We start from the raw sequence: 10,058 nt of genomic DNA on the forward strand, positions 1-10,058 counted from the left end.
ATTTGCAGTCCCGGAGCATTCCCTCCGGCCCCCCCCCCCTTTGCTGCAGCATTCTTAGATCCTATGAATCAACACATTTTATGTTCTACGTTTTACACAGTATGTGACACCGGGGTACATACCATAACTGCAGCGTTGGAGGACACAGCCTGGATGGAGAAATGTCACAGCCATTATTATTTATCACATAATATAGGAAACACACAGCACAGGATGGAAATCAGTTTATTATTTAATACTTTTTTTTTTTAACAACAAGTTTATGTAAAAAAACAAACAATTTGTTTCAACTTAAATGGCAAAACTCTGAATCTCAGATCAGGAAATGTTTTCTATTACTGTCGGAGCAGATAAAATAATTAACCGGAAATAACAATTACATAGTTACATAGTATTTGCGGTTGAATGAAGACATATGTCCATCAAGTCCAACCTATTATGTGTATGGTCCTATTGTTGTGTAGTATGTATAGGTCCCTGTGTGTTCTCCACTGTCAGAATGTTTATACAGAGAGACACGGAGCCCAAGGAAAAGAGGGAATTGGGCGGAAGGTCAACATGAATGGGGGAGAAGGGGAACCAGAGTCACAAAGGGTTAAACGAATACAGAAAACAGGTAGTAGGGGTGGCTTACCGTTTTGAAGGAGGACCTTAGAGGGGTGGGATTTCAGGAGGAGGGTGGCACGTGGATACCAGGATCATTCCTGAGGAGAAGACACCGTGAGCAGACAAGGAATTTCCCGCCCTGAAGGAGGTTTTGTTTTGTTTGTATTGCTGTGTTTAATATGTACGTGGGGTTTGGGGTTCATCTTGTCATGGCGGTTTGGGGTCCTTGAAGGCGTTAGGGATTGCATTTGAGCATCAATCCATTTACTTACTATACTTTAGAAGAGATGCCAGCTTATCGTGGTGTTCAAAAATGAGGCAAATCTACTGTATTGTAGGAAATGTTACAATGTTTTTCCTCTAATCACCCCCATGATGGTTCACTGGTGAGATAGTTCCACCCACCGGCAGGAAATACAAGGTTTAGATAGTTTAAAAGGGCTCCCAAGAGCTAGTATCCTCAGTTCTTGTGTTTCCTGCCAGCTCCATACCATACCAGAACTTAATTCAGAGGTCTTTCATCTCATAAGCCACCCATGGGGCAACCCTGCAAAATGATCAATTTGCGATGACCCCATATAGAAAATCATTCTTCTCCTTGGGCCTTAGGGTGGTTCGAAAGGCTTGCATGCTCTCTCCCAATGGTGAGACTTCAAACTTGAAAATGCATTTCCACCAACCATTCTACTAGGAACGGTTATAAGGAAAGTCATCTCAGAACAATGCATATTATTCTAGGTAGCCCCCCTTTGGTTAAGGAGGGTATGGTTCTCTCTACTTCAACAAATGGCAGAGGACACTTCAATCATCCTTCCCTGCATTCATGCACTCTCGATAAAGGAACTGTCCCACACTCTGATGCAAGATATGGTAATACTTAGGACAGACCCAGCATTCCTCCCAAAAGTGGTAACTAGTTTCCACAAAAGTCAAAAAGTTGTACTACTCCCTTTTTGCCACAACTCTACTAACAGCAAAGAGACCAAATTCACCTATTTAGACATACACAGATACATTATCTAATACATCAAAAGCTCCGGGGACTTCAGATCCAGTGCCCTATTCATTCATTTCAGGCGACCTAACAAAAGCAAGAAAGCTTCAAAGTCCACCATGGCTCAGTGGATATGTACAGCCATACCCTACGCCTCTGCAGAGAAATCCTGCCCTTTCCATCTCAGAGCTTACTCCACAAGAGCTCTTTCAAGATCCCGGGTTGGGAAGGCCAGTCCCACTGCAGAGCTGATATGCAAAGTGCCCTCAAGGTCTAGCCTCAACACATTCATAAAGCACTATCAAGTTGATCCCTTCTCCAGTCAACATCAAGCCCTTGGGAGGAAAGTGCCTCAAGTCATAGTACCATCCTAAGTAACAACTTGTTAAATCCCTCTAGTAAATTGTCCTAGAGAATATTTATGGGAAAACTTTGAGTTATTACCTGATAATATATTTTCCAAGAATCCTCAAGGATGTGGAGTTCCTTACCTTGGTTTTACTTATGTATTATTTTGTACATGGTGTGTTTTTGTAGTCCTAAATTGCTGAGGCTGCTGGCTCCTCCCCTGTAAACTCCATGCATCTTGTGTTCCCTGCAAGTAGGCAGAAACATCTTCCTTGTGAACCACCCTGGTGTTCTGTAGTCCAGCAGGTGAGAACTGGGCAGGGCTGGCAACACTGCTTGGGATTTCATGCAGTAAAGGCAGTGTTGCCAGATCACTATAGGAAGTGAGGAGCTCAGTGAATTTCGGGCAGGGTCACTAAGTTATTTTCCTGTAACTCCAGGAATAGGATAAACATGTATTGCATACACATACCGTATGTTAAAACTTAAATCAGGATTTCTGTCAAGGGTAAAATGAACAGAAGTTATATTTTCCTTATACCTGCTCCTGTATGGTTCCTCTAAGCTGCATAACCAGTCCCCTGAAGCCACCTCTCTTCACACTCCATTGGTCAAAACTATTATCATCTACAAAGCAGGACCACCAGTCCTGCATTGAGAGTACATCAAGGACCTGCACACAACCCGGATCATCAGAGAGAAGAGGAGAGAACTGGCTGTCAGGAGGGGCTGGTGGTGTTGGGATTGTAGGATTGAGGGATAAGGCAAATACAACCGATGTTTAGGTTCCTCCAAGACCAAAATTAGCATTTAACCCTTGCAGTAAGGGCAAGGGGAGGGGTAACTTTTGATTTTAACCAGAGTTCAGCTTTTTTAAAGCTTCTCAGCATTATGGATATTTTTTGCCAGTTCATTGCAGGGTGTACAACTTACCAGCACCAACAGAAACCATTTACGAAGGTTTGATCAAAACAATTTTAAGACCCCCTTCCAAATAGATACAATAAACTCATTAAAATTCCCCCAAAGCAGTAGTAAATGTTAAGTCACCCAGGAAGTTAAAAAAATATATTAATTTGATTTAATCCAGCGCCAGGGTCTGGCCAATAGCTTTCTTCAATAAAAAACCGAGGGCTTCTAATACTTTCCAACTATAGTGAAATAATAATAAAAATATTCTCTTCTCCTCCCTTCGGATGTCTCCATGTGAAGTTTCTGTCACTGGTGGAGTTAACCTTGTATGCTGGAGTGGAACCCAATAGCAGAGAACAGTACTGGGTACAAGCCCATGGTGAAGCTACAATATGGAAAGTCCAAAGGCGTCATCAGAATACGGTCCGGGTCAAGGCAGCCAACAAGTATCGAGAACGAGAAGTCAAGCCGGGGGTTAGTAACCAGGGAGTCCGAATGGTGGGAAAGGGAAGCAGGAAAAGGAAGTAACGCTTCATAGCTGCACCGCATACAGGCAGAATAACTCAGCAAGAAGTCAGGGCTCTGACTGGGATTTAAACCCAGCAAGGTCCAGGAACGCCCCCATTGTAAGAGCAATGAGGAAGCTTTCAACCCCTGGGAGCCAATGGGATGGTGAGGAGAGGCAGGTGTGTCAATGAGGCCCTTCCTGGGAATGACCAGCACACAAACTGACTAATAGGTCATGTGCATGCCCACGCTCACGCACACATACCTGCAACCCTGCCGCCGGGCACCATGACAGTAGTAGAAGGGCTCTATACCCTACGCCATGCCCGCCAGCACCCAGATAAGGGGGCACCCCTGGCCCTACAACAGTTTCAATCAGAGAAAAAATGATAGAGGAAAAATACATACATAAAATTGCCGCTAAACAACTTTATTTCAATTCAGTTTATATTCTGCTGTTATTGTGGGCTCCCATGTGTATGATAACTGACCTCTAATGAACACAATTATTTTAGATATGTGTTTATCAAAGTATGTAATAAAAAAACAAAAAAGATGGTGTATGTAAATGTCACTGTCAAATTTGTGATTCCATTGACTACTTCCTGTAAGTGGCTTCCTCGTACAGGAACCCACGACCATGTGTCAGAGTGGGGAAAATGGCTGCGGTCGTGTTTGTAACCTGAGACAGAGTTCGTGAACCGAGGTACCACCATACTCTTATTTTCTGGTCTGTAAAAAAAATTACGAAAAATGCACAGGAACGCAACCAAAACACACTTACCCATATTTCCAGAAACGCATCCAGATCTGCAGATGGTGTGAACAAGCCCCTACACCCCCGGCACTGCTCCCTAAGGGCAGGCCATTAAACTGGCCACGGAATTTATTAGTTATATTTAATAGAATCTAATTCTTTAATCTTTAACATAAAGAATAATAACAAGCCAGGCATAGTCCCCACAACTCAAGCCCTAAATATATATCACTGTAAAAAAAAAAGCATTATTAACCTCCCTGGCGGTAATCCCGAGTCTGGCTCGGGGTGAATTTTCAATGCTAGGAGAGGTAACCCCGAGCATATATCTATTTCCACAGTTGACACTGCCAGCTGCTGTTATGGGTCCCCATGATTTGTAGTTGCACAGCTGCCCCCTCTAGGTCTTAAATCTGTCTACATATTTATCACCTAGAAATATTTGAGACCTTAGGCACTAACATTTGTATATGTACACACGCAATAATATTTCCGCAAAGTGCTGTTTTCCCATGCGAGAATTCCCTGTGCACAGCTTCAAAATTTTCCTGCCATGGTTCAGACTTGTATACTCGGCTATGTGATGTAGCTGTAATTTTGGGTGAGTGTGTGGAATCGTTCAAGAGGCGATTGGACGATTTCCTCAGGGACGGTAATATACAGGGGAACAAGTACAAGTAATGTATTTTCTTTTCTTTTAATGTGTTAAAAACCACTGGGTCGTGAAACTAGTTACCTCAAATTTTAAGGAATTTGAGAAAGAACGTTAATTGCTTTAGGTTAGATTATCTTAAGGTTGTAAATCGAAGAAGTAGACTAAAAGTCGGATAAGAGGTTGTCATGAGATGTTATTCATTACTTTCTTTATGGATTGTCCATAGCTTAGGTCAGAGGGTATCTTTAGAAAATAGTATAATTAAATGAAATGTTCCAAACTTTTATATAGAACAATAGTGCCCCCTGATGGTGATTGTGAGGGAAAGGTATATGGCAAAATGATATATCTGACGTCAGGCTTCACGTCAATAATCACGTGGAAGACCAAACCAAGCCCACAACCCAGGGGGAGATAAAAGTGGATGGAAGGACCAAGAACCGGGGAGCCGAATTCCAAAACGAAGTAGGCAGTAAGCAAATACATTCCAAGGGTATAGGTCGGAAGCTGAGGAAACTGAACTAAAGAGAACCTGACCACCCCTGGTTTCTGAGCATTGACTGCTGACTTCTTCCAAACAACTAATTTTAAATTGCTGGTAAAGTATACTTTCTATCTGTATATTTGGCAATTCCTTAGCCACATATATATATATTCGGGTAAACCATTGAGTTCTTGTAGGATCTAGATTGATTTGAGATAATTTTTAACTGCAGTACAAATGATGTCTTTCAATCTTGGGAGAGAATTATATACATTTGTTATATACATTTGTATAATCTCCAGGAAACTGATTTCAGTTTCTAGTCAATGGTCTAGTCTGATATATATTGAATTAAACTGGTGGAAATTTTTCTCTACTTTGAATGGTCTGGGCTTATTGCCAGTCCTGTGCATGATGGGATAAATATCGCCCATGCGCTGTGAAAGTTAGAGCTTGTGAATATCTGTGCTGAGAGAAGTCACTTGTCAATTCTGAACCTTTTGTTTTCTTATTCTGTGAGATACTGAGAAGATACCCATTACATTTAAAAAGTCATTTTCATTTGGTTACATTTTGAACAATATCCACTGGTTACATTTTATGCATTACCTGTGTTATCAAATTAATTGTTATTATCTGATCCATATTCTTTGTTTGTCACCAATTATATTTTATTATTATTTTGCACTGATTTTTAATTAATAAATATCTATGTTTTGTATACTTTTGTATTCCTCGTCTTCAGAGTTAGCGCAAATGAAAGAACTCGTGTAAATTTTGATTTATGGAAATACGTTGGGAATCTCCTTAATTATAGATCCTTATTTGTTTCCATAAACAGAAGACTGTACAGTATATCAGAGCATGACGAGGGTATTTTCAGAGGGACCCCCTTAATACTGTGACCTTCCCCCCCCCAACCATTCTACCAATAAAGCACTCCAGACTTGTATGGATTTCCAAAGGCCACAGCAGCCACTTGTATCTTTAATAACAATATCAAAAATAAATACAAACTTGAATAGAAAAATACTCCAATATATATATCTATATATATATATACTCACAACCCATAAACAACAGTTATCCAGTTTAACCCAGGTTTCCGAATCCCTGAAGGCGCTTAAACTAACCAGAATGCCGTCCCATACCTGTATCTGCGGCTTAAGATACTACTAATAGAGCCCCCAGCCGCAAACCACCGCCTCGGGGACCAATATCCGTTAACCGCAGACACTTCACCGGCCAAAACTAAGTAATCAAACCAACTGACCACCACTTAAAGGACACCACACCTATGATGGGTCACCAATCCTTGTCCATAAAAACCACCATATCATAGGGCACAGTCATGAAGAGGTTATATTCATCTATATATGTATATTCTTTACACTCTATTGCCTACATCCCCAGGTGAAGCGTTCAATCCTCTGGCAGTTGTCGGACGTGCAGTGAACAACGTGATAAATTTGGTGTTCGGCCGGTGCTGGGACTACGAGGATGATACCTTCCTGAAATTTCTTTCTATAGTTAACAATCTGTTTACTTTCCTCTGAAGTCGTTTAGGATTGGTCAGTGCTTTTAACATCATTGACATAAAGTACACTTGAGAAAAATATGTGGCTGACCTCCTTGTGAAAATGCTGATTGTTAGGCTGTCATTCTGACCTTCAGGCATCAGTACTATATTAGGGCTCACTCACACCATTGAGATGCATTAACACACACCCAATACTGTGTATTGCATTAAGGCAGCCCATTAATATGAAAAAAGGTGCATTTACCATTTCTGGCTGTACACCGCAATTCAGATCAGTCCAGTGTGCTGTGCTGCATCACCTGTCCATTGGCAAGGTGCATTGGGATGCCATTCAGAATGAAATACCTTGTGTTGCACCATTTCATGTAACGTGCATTGTGGTAACGTGCACATTACCGAGACACAATCATGTGAATGAGCCCTCAATCATGGAAGGGTGAGCATAAAAGCCAGGAAGCTAGCATTTTCATATAGAGGGGTCAGTAATGGTAACCTCCATTAGTAGACAGTCACTGCTCTATTTGAACCTACGTTTTCTGCTTTAGTGTGGTGTCCTACAATTGGGCAAGCCTGACAATACGTGGGCTACAATCAGGCAATCCTGACAATAATACATGGGCTACAATTGGGCAATCCTGACAATACGTGGGCTACAAATCAGGCAATCCTGACAATACGTGGGCTACAATTGGGCAATCCTGACAATACATGGGCTACAAATCAGGCAATCCTGACAATACATGGGCTACAAATCGGGCAATCCTGACAATACATGGGCTACAAGTGGCAACTGTTACAATATGTGGGTGACTAATGGACAATTGTTACAATATGCAGGCAACTATAATATCAGGTGGTCAGTCTCCCCCTTCCTTTCCTTACCTTTACTTCAAGCCTGCGGTTCAGCAGCAGTTGGAAGCCACTAAGGACATGTATGGCCAGAGGGAGGAACTAGAGGAAGAGACAGCACAGCCTCTACCTCCTTTCATCTCTCTCTTCCTCTCTACTTGCCAACCCGGCCACTGACTGACAAGAGTACAGACAATTATCCTGAGTATCTTGGCCAAAGTCATAAAGTTTCCAGCTATGATAATCAACCAGCAAATGAGAAAAAGAGCATTGGCACATTATTTCTTTAGTCTCCACATCATAGCAACCAATGACACTGTGGGACCAGCTGTGTCCTAGGAAACAACGATGCTGTGCGGCATGCATAGATGGAGGTTTGACAGGAAGGCAAACTGGCCAAATCGTTCACCTATATGTCGATCTTACAGCTTGGGTTTGGGTTGAGGTCATGGTGGACCCATCCCAATTGGAGACACAGCCAGCATAAAGAAGTGATAGAAAGCCTTACCTTTTCCCTACTACTTTACATACACTTTGCAGGAGAAACATTTCAGACAGTAAAGTACATTAATAAGAGTCTGAAATTAGTTACAAATGAGGTGATTAAGGCTGTTGTATGGTAGTGGGCACCAGAAGGTGTCTGCTCTTACTGTTCCATCACTCCCCAGCCACTTGATTACATGATTTTAACATTCCTAGTACTTTTGGGTATAGAGGGGACACACAAAACTTCCTTGTCTCCCAGAATGAAGCTAATCAGCAGGACCAAAAGGTGCCTTTTACTAAGTCAATGTCACATACATTGGTTGTGGCTCAGTACAGAATCACTTTAATGCAGAACTCCAGGAAAACAGCTGAATACTTATATGAGAGCTGTTGTACCTGCCAAAGGATTTGTATGTCTGTCCATCCAATCCAGGGGGTTACACAGCCCCACAACATAGTGCTGTCTGGAAGGGGAGAGGACATGGTCTTTGCTTGCTGCAGTTTCACTTTTACTTACAGACCTCCTGTTCACCCCTACACTGTAATTTATTTATCTATTATTGCCATTTACACAGTGCACATTCACATCAGTCCCTGCCCTTATGGAGCTTACAATCTAAGGTCCCTATCTCACATACAGAGCCAATCAACCTACCAGCATGTCTTTGGAGTAAACTGAAGTCCCTGGAGGAAATCCAAGCATGTACAGGGAGAACATGCAAACTCCTTGTTGATAGTGATCTGTCTGGGATTGGAACCAGGGACCCCCAGTGCTGCAAGGCAGAAGCGCTAACCACTACGCCACTGTGCTGCCCCACATTGGACATGGACATGGAAAGGGAAAGGGAAAGGGAAAGGGAAAGGGAAAGGGAAAGGGAAAGGGAAAGGGAAAGGGAAAGGGAAAAGGAGAAGGAGCACACTGATGAGCTAATTTCTCTGTGACTTCACTCTCTTTCTAGCAGCTTGTTTCTTGCACTGCAGCGGACCTGATTGACTCCTTCTGCTGCTTCTCCCTCTCCCATTCTAAGCTCTGCTGTCGAGGAACTGCAGAGGATACTTTAGAGAAAAAATACATTTAACCTCTTGCCGTCCACCCGTAGTAGAAAAACGGACGGACGGATCATTTAATATAGGCCTTCCCATCCAGGCCACTGAAAAATGGCCTGGATGGTAAGGGGGTTTAACAACCCAGATGTCAACTGGTTAATGATGTATTAATAATTACAAAGATGCATTCATGTGTATTTTTTTTATCTGCTTGAAGTTCAGTAAGTATATAAATAAGTATATACAGTAAGTATATAAATAAGTATATACAGTAAGTATATAAATAAGTATATACAGTAAGTATATAAATCTGCGGTATATTGTATCTATCTGTGCTCTATCCCCGGTTCAGGCATACACTGCGTTTGACAGTCTAATGAAGCGTCTTCCGGGTCCCCATCAGAAGGTGTTTGCAGACTGCGAGCATGTGAAATCTTTCATCAGGGAGGAAATTGAATCACACCGGAGAACCCTGGATCCAGAGTCCCCCCGAGACTTCATAGATTGCTTCCTCATCCAGGCCAACAATGTAACAGGACATCTACAAGAGGCCGAAATGTAAAGTATCACAAGCTTCTCTGACAAAGATGACTCAGAGATGGTCATTTCTTTGGTGTTGCATACAACATGGAATCATGCAAAAGTTTTCATTCCTAGTCAAATGACACATTTTGATGATTTTATGAAAAGAGATTAAACTGTGTCCAAATATTTTTCTCAATGATTGACTGAAGTAAGAAGCAGTAGAACCTCATTTAGGTTTTTTGTCCAGAAATGGTGGGATTGGGGAGAATTGGATCTCTTGTTGTTGGGATACTTAGTTTGGTGGGTTGCTGTAATATGAGATAGTTCTGTAGCAGCTTGTACTACCCT

At 41.9% G+C, this 10,058-nt stretch overlaps 1 long non-coding RNA gene across 1 annotated transcript; it reads left to right on the top strand.

The window, feature by feature from the left end:
* The first annotated feature begins 6,731 nt into the window (after positions 1 to 6,731).
* LOC108803945 lies at positions 6,732 to 9,713 on the top strand. Its single transcript, XR_001942309.1, has 2 exons — positions 6,732 to 6,834; positions 9,538 to 9,713. It is a non-coding gene; the product is annotated as an uncharacterized LOC108803945 (long non-coding RNA).
* Positions 9,714 to 10,058: the final 345 nt, after the last annotated feature.

Source organism: Nanorana parkeri, unplaced genomic scaffold (assembly GCF_000935625.1).
Source record: "Nanorana parkeri isolate BGI_ZX_2015 unplaced genomic scaffold, ASM93562v1 scaffold4542, whole genome shotgun sequence".
In the NCBI taxonomy this organism is placed as follows: Eukaryota; Metazoa; Chordata; class Amphibia; order Anura; family Dicroglossidae; genus Nanorana; species Nanorana parkeri.